Below are 13188 nucleotides of genomic sequence, written 5' to 3'. Positions count from 1 at the left end.
ATGTGGTATTTGTCCTTTTTGTTGATGTGGTAGATGATGTTGATGGATTTTTGAATATTGTACCATCCTTGCATCCCTGGAATAAATCCCACTTGATCATGATGGATGATCCTTTTGATGTATTTTTCATTCAGTTTTCTGATATTTTGTTGAGTATTTTTGTATCTATGTTGATGAGGGATATTGGTCTGTAATTTTCTTTTTCTGTGTTGTCTTTGCCTAGTTTTGGTATTAGAGTGATGCTGGCCTCATAGAACGAGTTTGGAAGTATTCTCTATTCTTCTACTTTTTGGAAAACTTTAAGGAGGATGGATATTAGGTCTTCTCTAGATGTTTGGTAAAATTCACTAGTGTTAAAGCCATCTGGTCGTAGGTTTTTGTTAGGAGTATTTTGATTACCAGTTCAATTTCATTGCTGGTATTTGGTCTGTTGAGATTTTGTTTGTTTCTTTGATTTTTTTTTCTGTTTTATTCCTGTTTTATTTATTTCTGCTCTAATCATTATGTCTCTCCTACTAACTTTGGGTTTCATTTGTTCTTTTTCTTGTTTCATTAATTGTGAGTTTAGACTGTTTATTGGAATTGTCTTGTTTTGAGGTTGGCCTGTATTGCTGTGTACTTCCCTCTCAGTACAGCTTTTGCTGTGTCCCACAAGTTTTGTACTGTTTGATTTTTGTCTCCCATGTATTGCTTGATTTCTGTTATTTGTTCATTGGTCCATTGATTATTTAAAAGCATGTTGTTTAGCCTACATGTGTTTGTAGGCTTTTTTTGTTTCCTTTGTGTAATATATTTCTAGTTTGATATCATTGTGGTCTGAGAAGCTGCTTGATAAAATTTCAATCTTAAAATTTATTGAGGCTCTTTTTGTGGTCTAGTATGTGATCTGTTCTGGAGAATGTTCCATGCTCAGTTGAATAATGTGTATCCTGCTTTTGGGTGGAATGTTCTGTAGATCTCTATTAAGTACATCTGATCTAATGTATTGTTCAGGGCCTCTGTTTCCTTGTTTATTTTCTGTTTGGTTGATCTATTGATGTGAGTGATGTGTTAAAGTCTCCTAATGATTGTACTGCTGTCTGTTTCCCCCTTTAAGTCTATTAATATATGTATTATATATGTAGATGCTATATATAATATAGTTATTATATATAATATATATATAATACAGTTATATGTAATAACTTTATTATATATGTAGGTGCTCCTATATTGGGTGCATAGTTTTTTATAATGGATATATCCTCTTGTTGGATTGACCCCTTTATCATTTTGTAATGTCCTTCTTTGTCTCTTGTGACTTTGTTTTGAAGTCTATTTTGTCTTATACAAGTACTGCAGCTCCTGCTTTTTCTCCCTATTTGCATGAAGTATATTTTTCCATCCATTCACTTTCAGTCTGTGTATGTATCTGGGTCTGAAATGGGTCCCTTGTAGGTAGCATATAACTGGGTCTTTTTTTTTCCATTCCACCACTCTGTTTTTTGGTTGTTGCATTTAGTCCATTTACATTTAAGGTAATTATTGATAGGTATGTACTTACTGCCATTTTATTGTTTTCTGGTTGTTTTTATAGGTCCTCTGTGTTCCTTTTTTCCTCTTCTACACTCTTTGTTATTTGATTCTTTTCTTTAGTGTGGTGATTGGATTTCTCTTTCTTATTTTTTTGTGTATCTATTGTAGGCTTTAGTTTTGTGTTTACCAAAGGTTCAAGGATAGCTTCTTTACTATGTAACAGTCTATATTAAGTTGTTGATTGCTCTGTTTCAAAAACAAAGATATTTTTCTTTTTCCCCCTGACAGTTTATTCTTAGATGTCATAATTTGCCCTTTTTATGTATCCCTTGACTGATTTTGTGTATAGTTGATATTGCTTCTTTTGTTTTAATTTCATACTTGCTTCATAATTAATTGGTCTATTACCTTTACATCTCAGTGCCTGTCTCCTCTACTTGCAGTATTCTGCTATTTATTCCCTCCATTACATGTTTCATTTCAGTTACTGTATTCAACTCTTGAGTGGCCTTCTTTCAGTAGCTCTTTGTTGAAGTCCTCCCTGAGATCTTGAATACTTTTTTTTTTGCTCTGTGAAGTTCACGGGTTTTTTTTTTTGTCTCATTAATCTACAGTTACATGAGGAACATTATGTTTACTAGACTTCCCCTATCACCAAGTTCCCTCCACATACCCCATTACAGTCATTATCCATCAGCATAGTAAGATCTTATAGAATCATTACTTGTCTTCTCTGTGTTGTACAGCCCTCCCTGTGCCCCCCCCCACATTATACATGCTAATCATAATGCCCCCTTTCTTTCCTTCCTCTCCCTTATTCCTCCCTTCCCACCCATCCTCCTCAGTCCCTTTCCTTTTAGTAACTGTTAGTCCATTCTTGGGTTCTGTGAGTCTGCTGCTGTTTTGCTCCTTCAGTTTTTTCTTTGTTCTTAATCTCCACAGATGAGTGAAATCATTTGGTACTTGTCTTTCTCCGCCTGGCTTATTTCACTGAGCATAATACCCTCTAGCTCCATCCATGTTGTTGCAAATGGTAGGATTTGTTTACTTCTTATGACTGGATAATATTCCATTGTGTATATGTACCACATCTTCTTTATCCATTCATCTACTGATTTGAGTACTTTTTGTAAATCAGTGGTCATGTTTATGACTTATACTTTGAAATCTTTATCAAGAAGATGGGTGATCTCCATTTCATTTAGCCCTCTTCCTGGTGTCTTGTCCTGTAGTTTTGTTTGAAACATATTGCTCTGCCTCCCCTTTTGTCCGAGTTTTCGGTGTTTCTTCCTTTGTAGTAGATGGCTCTGCTATGCTTCCTGGCCTATAAAGCAATAGCTTTATGAAGAGGGCATCCCGTGGTGCCCAGAAGCTCAAGATCCTTACTCTCCAGTGCCTGGTTCTACGGTGTAGGAGCCTCAGCTGCTGTTGGTGCACAGTGGGCAGAGCTGCCTCTCTGTTGGTATTGGTCTGAGTCTGCAGCATCAGCAGTTTGCTTCAGCCGCCTTTGTGATCAGAGCAGAGGATTCTGTTGCAATTGTTGTTGGTAGTACAGCCCTCTGCCTCCCCTGCAGTGATGGCCAGACTGCAGGGTTAATAGAGTGGGCAGGGTCATTGTGTGGCTCTGGGGCAGGGTGGGACACAGCGTGGGACTTGGACACATGCAGGGAGGAAGGCGCTCTCAGAGTTGGCTCCTGCAGGCACCTCCCCAGTTGGGCTGAAACAGGGCTGAGAAAGCTGGGAGAGCCTCTGCCTGCCAGTCATCAAAGTCTGACACTGCTGCTGGGCGGAGTGCGGTGTCCTGCATTTTGCCCAGGGAGCTGCCTTAGGGTTGAGTTGTCAGCAAGGTGGGTAGAGCATATGGGGCTCCCAAGAGTTTGTGACATACCGTGCTTAGGGAGGGCTGTGAGGTATCTACCTGCTCTTTCTCCTGAGGAGAGAGTTCCACCCAACCCTCCCCCCTCTGTCACCCCACTACTGCTGGCAAGTCTTTCAGACTGCCACCTCTGCTTTGGGTCTCAGGACCATTGGTGCCTGCCCGTCCTCTGTAAGCGGCTGCAGTCTCAGCCTCCTCCTGAGTGTTCCACCCATCCCTGGTATCCAGCCCTGCTAATCACAACCCAGTGCAATGTGGACTCATGTTCCCAGAGCAGATCGTCAGGGCCAAGCGCACAGAGTTCCTGAGGATCTATCCCGTCTCTGCTCCCTTCCTTTTCCTCCCACCTGTGGGCTGGGTTAGGGGAAGGGCTTGGGTCCCACTTGATAATGGTTCTGCCACTTCATCCTTCTCTTCCCCAGGTGTAGGTGGTCTGTTTTGCAGTCTTCAGGTTTTCAGGGTTAGTTGTATTTGCTGTAGTTGCTTGCTTTATGTGTGTGTTTGTGGGAGGAAGTTTCCAGCTTGATTTCTGCTCTGCCATCTTTTTTCTGTCCTCCCCCAGTAATTCTCTGCCTATTTTTTAATCAGACTTGTTTGTGTGTTTAAGTGCAAGCACAGTTTTAGAGAACAATACCCTAATTCTTATATTGCTTTTTAAATGAGTCTCTCTTTTTTTGTGTGTGCTCTGATTAGTCTTAACAAAATCACATAATGCACACAAAACTACATTCTTAAAAACTCAAACAAGTTAAAATCGATCTTGATTAGCTCTCTTCCTGTTAACCCTTTTATTCTGATTTCTTTCTTTAGAGTTAACTAGTGTTAATGCTTTACTGTTAACTTTTCCATATTTTTTGCATATTGAAATGCTTGATTTCTATGCTTTTTACATAAATGGGTTTATTGGTATTCTGTAATTTGCTGAATTTAAGAGATTTTTGTCAGTAAAGAACTTTCCTCATTTTTGTAACCATTTAATAATGTTCCAGAATATAGATCTATCCTAGTTTAGTTACATTAGTATGTCTGATTCTTTGACATCATCATGGCCAAAGTTGTTTGATAATTGGAATATTAAGAGTGGAAACAATTTAAAGTGAGTAGTTCAGAGGATCGATAATTTCTTATAAGAACTCGGTTAGTTTTTTTTATGCACAAGATGTATATATTCAGAATCTTAAATGTTGCTTAAAATGAAAGGATGATTAACATGTTCAACATCTAATGTTTAGCATAGATATGGGGGAATAGCACCTTGGCACTCAGCTAGCATTATTGGAGCAAACAAATTATCCATATAATGGTATGTTAAGGAGTTAATAACACATACATCCTTATTTGAGCATAAGCTATAACTGTGGTTGGGATTTGGCCATGTTTGGTGGGCCAGTGTGGAGAGCCCAGCAGGAGTCGTACTTACATGGAAGAGCAAAGATTTTTTTGATGAGATACAGCTTATCTTAAAGATACTGAGAAAAAGTCAAGCAAGTTTGCTTAGTACCAAGCATGTGGCCTTGAACTTGGCAGGAACAGAGGTTAACTATGGTGATTGCAGTACCCGGGGACCAGAGAGAGGCAAGAACAGGAATTGACAGTATAGAAGCACTGAGAGCCTCTTTGATAGGACCATTAATGAACACCATTATTCCACTGGTCAGGAGTGTCAGCAGTGCAGTGGCACACTGCATGCTGCTGCTCTGTGCCCTGTGCATAGAAGTATGAAATTCCACTAAACGGATCTGTTCTTGGAGAGGAATAAAGTGGCTGATTTAATGTAAAAGTAGGCAGGCCTTATTCATGATCCATGTGAGAAAACCCTGGGGATACCTTGAAGTGGGAGACATTTTACATGGTCCTTGAGGTCCTGTATTAGCATCAGGAAGAATGGAATCAGGAAAAGAAATAATTAGCATCAGTAAAAGAAATAATCCTTTCATGAGTACCAAGTGCTGTTCTAACCACATCACTATAACTTAATCCCCTCAACATCCCTAAGAAATAGGTTATTTCCACTTTGTTTCCTACAGACAAGTAGTTGCACATTGTCACAGAAGTAAGAAGTGGTAGGTCTGTGTCACTGTCTTTCTGATTAAATGAGGAATATCATGTGGGGAAATGATAAAATAAAATGTGGAATTAAAGTGGTGGTCAAAGGCCTAATCTGAATGTTCTCAATTTGCAATGTTAATGTATTATATTAACATGATAAAGCACTTCATGCTTCCCTCTGTTATGACATCTAACCAGTTCATGTTACTAAAGAAATTTACCAGTAGTAACAATTTCACCTTTGTATGGTAAACGGTTAAAATAATAGTGCCCAATTCTACTGACATCTAGTTCAGAGATAGCATAAGCTGGCATTTTTAGGTAAGCTACTATATTTTTTATGTAGGTAGCTATTTGAAAGATAATGTCATAGTTTAAAAAACTACTTATTGAAAATGCCCTTGGTCCTTGGCCGCTGTGAGCCTGTTGTATTGTAGGCCTTGATACTTGTCCCCTCTGATCTATTTATTAGAACATCCCTTGACTTGGAGACACTTGGAAGCAAGTGCATGCCTCCCAGTCTCCCAGAGCCAATAGGGAATCAGAAGCTGTCTATCGTAAACAGGAAGGGGTGAGAGCAGCAAATGTCCTCCATGTGGGTTTCTGTCTTCTATCAGACACAGTGCTGTATTTCACTTTTTAAACTTTCTTTAAAAAAGTAAGTTCCTCATGCTGTCTTATGTTTCATTTCTTGTTGATGAGTCATGAAAGTAATAAGCACTGACACCAGCAATTAATAAGGACATTTCTCTCAACCTGTGTCTTTTTGGTGTTCCCTCCATCTTTAGTGTTAACACGAGTACACGTGCACATACACACACAAATTCTAGATTGTTCTGACTGATTAGCAGATGGCTTACTGGCAAGAAGGTCCAGGTCAGTACACCTGTGCAGATGAAGGCAAAGGATACAGACTTATTTAGGGCCTTGGCCTCTTAGTGAACTCCAGAGAAAAGGACCCTTGTGGAGATCTTTGCTGTGCTCATGTACATGGGAAATGTACTTTACCAGACAGTCTGGGGAATTGCAGAGGATATGCCCTAGGACCTTTGTAGATCCCTGGATCCCAAGTCCCACCAGAAAATGTTATCACTTTCACTGAATGTCAGTTGAGTGGACTCTTCAAACTCAGTAATTCATGAAAGTAATACACAGGACTCCTGGGTGGGAAAAATGGTGGAACAGGAAGGCAAGGTGGAAACTTTCAGGTACACCCAAGGAAGCAACTACAGCAAACACAACTAACCCTGAACACAACCTGAAGACTGCAGAACAGACCATCTACACCTGGTGAAGAAGAGACCACATAGAGAAAAGTGGCAGAGCTGTGATTGAGCAGGACCCAAGCCTTTCCCCCATTCTGCCCACAAGCAGGAGGGAGAGAGACAGCAGAGAGGAGAAGAGTGCTCAGGAATCCTGTACAAGTGGCCTTGGAGATCTCTGGGAACATGAGTCCACATTACACTGGGCTTTGGTGATTAAAGGGGCTGGACACCAAGGAGAGTTGGAGCACTCTTGGATGATGAGACTTCTGTTGCTTGTAGATGACAGGCACACTCCATTGGTCCCACTGAGATGTAACACTGAGGTGGTATTTTGAAAGATTTACCAGCAGGGGAATGGGTGTCAGAGGGGGGCTGGAGGGAGTTCTCTCTGGAGGAGAAGGGCAGGTGGATAACACTTTCTCAGTCCGCCCTCTAGTCAGGTGCTTGCTGGAGCCAGCTCCAATTGCTCCATCTCCCTCTGGCAGTTCAACCCTTCAGCCCTGTGGCCCTCCTCCCCTGCTTACCTGCCACACAGGTCCAGCAATGGTACCATTGCTGCCTGGCAGACAGAGGGTGACCCCACTCACAACAATCCCAGCACAAGCACCACAACATACAAAGAGCCCACTGAGGTGAACTGTCAACCTTTGCTGACAGATCAGCCGCTGCTTCCAGACAGGCAGAAATGTGGCCCCACACACTGCACCAACAGTAACTGGGCTCCAAAGGAGAACCAGGCACCAGTGAGCAAAGAATCTTGAGCTTCTGGCCACCACAGGATGCCATCTTCATAAAGCTATTACTCTAGACCAGGAGACATTGCTGATCTAATACAATGGAAGAAACAGAAAGCCAGACAAAATGAGGGGGCAGAGGAATATGTTCCAAATGAAACAAGATAAGATGCTAGAAAGAGCTAAATGAATTAGAGGTCACCAATCTTGATAAAGATTTCAAAGGTAACAGTCATAAAGATGCTCACTGACCTGGGATAAAGAATTGATCTCTGTGAGAACTTCAACAAGGAGATAGATGATTTGAAAATGAGCCATTAAGAGCTGAAGACTACAATAACAAATGAAAAATACAATGGAGGGAATGAATAATACACTGCTGAATGTAGAGGAAAGAATGAGTGGAAAAGAGAGGGCAGGAGAATAAGCTGAAGAACAGAAAAAAAATAATTGCTTAAAGTGATAAGATGCTAAGAGAGCTGTGTAACAACTCCAGATGAAACAGTATTCACATAATAAGGGGTTCCAGAGGGAGAAGAGAGACAAAGAAATACAAAGTCTCTTCTAATAAATAATTCCTGAAAACTTCACTAATCTGGTGATGGAAATAGACACCCAGGTCCTGGAAACACAGAGAGCCCTAATAGAAGGAACCCCAGAAAGACAACACCAAGACATATAGTAATTAAAATGGTGAAGATTAAATATAAAGAGAGAAACTTAGAAGCAAGCAAGGCAGTTACCAAAAGTTGATCAGATTTCTCAGCAGAAACATAATAGGCCAGAAGGGAGTTGCATGGAATATTTAATGTATTGGAAGGGAAGAACCTTACGATCAAGAATCCTCTGACCAGCAAGTTTATCATTCAGAATTGAAGGAGAGAGAGAAAGCTTCCCAGATCAATGGAAGTTAAAAGAATTTACCACCACTAAACCAGCCTTAAAATATGTTAAAGGGACTTTTGTAGATAGAAAGGATCTTAAACCTAAATCATTTGTGAAAATAAACCTACAGTAAAGGTAGTAGACCAATTACTTAAATCAGTCAAGGGCTACACAAAAGATGTAGATTATGACATACAAAAAGTAGAGGAAGAAGAAAAGTAGTTTTAGATTGTCTTTGAAACAGAGCAATTTCATATAGACTGTTACATAGTCAGGAAGCTATCCTTGAACCCTGTGGTAACAACAAACCTAAAGCCTGTAATAGAAACACAAAAAATTAAAAAAGGAACCCAATCCCAACACTGAAGAGAACCATCAAATAACATGACTATTACAAAGAAAGGAACATAGAGAAGCTATAAAACAACCATAAAACAATCAAATCACAATAAATACATACCTATAAATAATTACCTTAAATGTAAATGAACTGAATGTACCAATCAGAAGACATAGGTTGGCAGAATGGATAATGAAACAAGACCCATCTATATGCTTCCTACAAGAGACTCTTTTCAGACCTAAAGACATATGTAGAATGAAAGTGAAGGGATGAGAAAAAATATTTCATGCACATAAAAGGGAGAAAAAAGCAGGAGTAACAGTTCTTAGACAAAATAGACTTCAAAGAAAGTAACAAGAGGCAAGAGACAAGTACATTACATACTGATGAAGGGATAAGTCCAACAAGAAGATACAATAATTGTAAATATCTATGCACCCAACATAGGAGCACCTAAATTTATAATACAAGTATTAACAAACCTAAAGGGGGAAAAAGCACTACAATCATATTAGGAGACTATAACACTCTACTTACATCAATGGACAGATCAACCAAACAAAATAAGTAAGGAAATAGAGGTGTTGAGCATCCACTAGACCAGATGTACTTAAAAGAACATTCCACCCAAAAGCAGTAGGATACACATTTTTCTCAAGTGCACATGGAATGTTCTTCAGAATAGATCACATACTAGGACACAAAAAGAGCCTCAATAAATTCAAGAAGATTGAAATTGTATTAAGGAACTCCTCAGACTACCGTGATGAAACTAGAAATCAATTCTATGGAAAAAAAAAACCCTAGAAAGACATGGAAACTAAACAACATGCTTTTAAATCATCCATGGATCAGTGAACAAATCAAAGAAGAAATTGAACAATTTATGGAGACAAATGAAAACAAAAATACAACAGTTCAAAATACATGGATGCTGCAAAAGCAGTTCTAAGAGGGAAGTACATGGCTATATAGGTCAACCTCAAGAAACAGGAACCATCCCAAATAAATGGTCTAAACTCACAACTAGAGAAACTAGAAAAAGAACAAATGAAACCCAAAGTTAGTAGAAGGAGAGATATAATAAAGATTAGAGGAGAAATAAATGAAATAGATAAGAATAAAACAATAAATCATTTCAACTGAGAGGTAGTTCTTTGAGATGATAAAGAGAATAGACAAATTCCTAGCCAGACTTATCAAGGAAAAAAGAGGACATAAATAAACAATATCAGAAATGAAAAAGGATTAATTACGACTGACACCACAGAAATACAAAAGATTATTAGAGAATTCTATGAAAAAGTATATGCCAATAAACTGGACAATCTAGAAGAAATGGACAAATTCTTAGAAAAGTACAACCTTCCAAGACTGGCCCACGAAGAAATAGAAAATCTGAACAGACCAATTATCAGTAACAAAATTGAATTGGTAATCAGAAAACTCCCAACAAACAAAACCTAGGACCAGATGATTTCACAGCCAAATTCTACCAAATATTTAAACAAGAACTGATACCATCCTTCTTAAAGTATTCTAAAAAATAGAAGAGGAAGGAAAACTTCCAAACTCATTCTATGAGGTCAGAATCACTAATACCAAACCAAAAACTACAAAACAAGAAACTACAGACCAATATCCCTGATGAACACAGATGCAAAAATCCCCTACATGTTAGCAAATCAAATTTTAAAAAGCATCAAAGGGATCATCCACCATGACCAAGTGGGATTTATTCCAGGGATGCACAGATGGTACAATAGTCATAAATCTATCAATGTGACACAGCACATTAACAAAAAGAAGGATAAAAAAACATCATCTCAATAGATGCTGAGAAAGCATTTGAGAAAATTCAACAACCATTCATGATAAGAACTCAAAATGGGTATAGAGGGTACATAATAAAGTCCATATATGAAAAATCCACAGCTAAAATCATACCCAATGGCAAAAAGCTGAAAGCTTTTCTTCTAAGGTCAGGAACAAGATAAGGGTGCCCACTCTCACCACTCTTTTATTAAACATAATACTGGAAGTCCTTCCATGGCAGTCAGACCACACAAAAAGATAAAAGGCATCCAAATTGGTAAGGAAGTTAAAAGGTCACTATTTTCAGATGACATGATATTATACATGGAAAACCCTAAAGACTCTCCCAAAAAGCTATTAGAACTAATAACTGAATTCAGCAGAGTTGTAGGATACAGAGTTAATGCAGATACGTGTTGCATTTGCATTAATATATAGTAACAAAGAATTAGCAGAAAGAAATCAGGAAAATGACTCCATTTACAATTGCATCAAAAAGAATAAAATACCTAGGAATAAACCTAACCAAGGAGGTTTGACCTATATCCTGAAAACTACAAGATGCTCATGAGAGAAATTAAAGAAGACACCAATAAAGGGAAATAGATACCATGCTCATGGATAGGAAGAATTAATATTGTCAAAATGGCCATCCTTCCTAAAGCAACTTACACATACAATGCAATCCCTATCAAAATTCCAACAGCATTCTTCAATGAACTAGAACAAATGGTTCTAAAATTGATATGGAACCACGAAAGACCCCAAATAGCCAAAGGAGAACTGAGAAGGAAGAATAAAGCTGGGGGGCAGATTATGTCCCCAACTTCAAGCTCTACTACAAAGCCATGGTAATCAAAACAATTTGTTACTGGCACAAAAAAAGATCTATAGATCAACAGAACAGAATAGAGAGCCCTGATAGAAATCCAAACATACGGCAAATTAATAAATGATAAAGGAGCCATGGATATACAATGGGGAAAAGACAGGCTCTTCAACAACTGGTGTTGGCAAAACTGGACAGCTACATGTAAGAGAACAAAACTGGATCATTGTCTAACCCCATACACAAAAGTAAACTCAAAATGGATCAAAGACCTGAAGGTAAGTCATGAAACCATAAAACTTAGGAAAAAAAGAGGTATAAATCTCTTGAACATAAGCATCAGCCATTTTTTTCTGGATATGTCTCCTCAGGCAAGGGATACAAAATAAAAAATGAGCAAGTGGGACTACCATCAACAAAACAAAAAGGCAACCTACAGTATGGGAGAGTATATTCATAAATGATTTATGTAATATGGGGTTAACATCCAAAATATATAAAGAACTCATATGCCATAACAAACACACCCCAATTAAAAAATAGGCAGAGGACTTGAACAGACATTTTTCCAAAGAAAAAATACAATGGCCAACAGGAACATGAAAAGATGCTCCACATCGTCGCTAATCATCAGGGAAATGCAAATCAAAACCACAATGAGATAATCACCTCATACCAGTCAGAATGGCCATTGTCCAAAAGATAAAAAATAACAAGTGTTGGTGTAGGTATGGAGAAAAGGGAACCCTCCTACACCTAATGGGAATATAAGTTGGTGCAGCTACAATGGGAAGCAGTATGGAGGTTCCTCTAAAACTTAAAATAGAAATATCATAGAACCCAGTAATTCCACTTATTGGAATTTACCTAAAGAAAACAATGTGTGATTCTGTAAGATATATGCACCCATATGTTTATCGCTGCATTATTTATAATAGCCAAGATACGGAAGTAACCAAAGTGCCCATCAATAGATGGATAAAGAATATGTGGCACATACATACTATGGACTATTATTCAGCCATAAGGAAGAAAGAAATCCTGCCATTTACAACAATGTGAATGGACTTAGATGGTATTATGCTAAGTGAAATAAGACAGGCAGAGAAAGGCAAAGAACATATGATTTCAGTTGTGGAATCTAAAAACAAAACATAACAAAATGAAAAAAATAACAGTAGATTTAGACACTGAAAAATGACTAATGGTTACCACAGGGATGGGTGGTTGGGTGAATGGGAAGGGAGAAGAGGATAAAGGGGCATGAAAATTCTCAGTCATAGTGTAAGTTAGTCATGGGATTGGGAGTGTAGCATGGAGAATATAAGCAATGGTTCTGTAACATCTTTCTATGTTGACAGATAGTAACAGCACTAGTTCGGGTGAGGATTTAATAATGTGTTTAACTGTTGAATCACTGCATTGTATAGTAGGAACCAATTTAATATTGTATATCAACTATAGTTCAATTTAAAAAAATTTGGTACATAGTTAAAGACAAAAAAATTCCTAAAAGAAGTATGATGAAATCAAAATTCCACAACATGATATGTGACTCCTGACATAAATTTAAATTAGCATCAAATTTCTTATTTGATAGATTTACAGTGGGTTCTCTTTATATAGGTCATTAGAACAGATATCATACTATATTTTCTCAAGGTGATCAACATGCTAAAACCTGGTGGATAAAAATCTGTCACTAACTCTTTGCAGCCCTTCCAATCAGCTTGAATTGGTTGCCATTTCAACTTGCGTTGAATGTAGTGACACTGTGACTTCTGAGCTTTTACATCCAGAGGCCATCTAGTTTCTATTCTCAACTCTCTTTCTGAACACCTTGTGAACAAGCCTGAAGTAGCCTGGTTGATGATGAG

The sequence above is a fragment of the Manis javanica genome, chromosome 5 (genome assembly GCF_040802235.1).
Source record: "Manis javanica isolate MJ-LG chromosome 5, MJ_LKY, whole genome shotgun sequence".
Classification (NCBI taxonomy): Eukaryota; Metazoa; Chordata; class Mammalia; order Pholidota; family Manidae; genus Manis; species Manis javanica.
The sequence above is the reverse complement of the archived record's forward strand: the minus strand, read 5'-3'. Positions refer to the sequence as shown.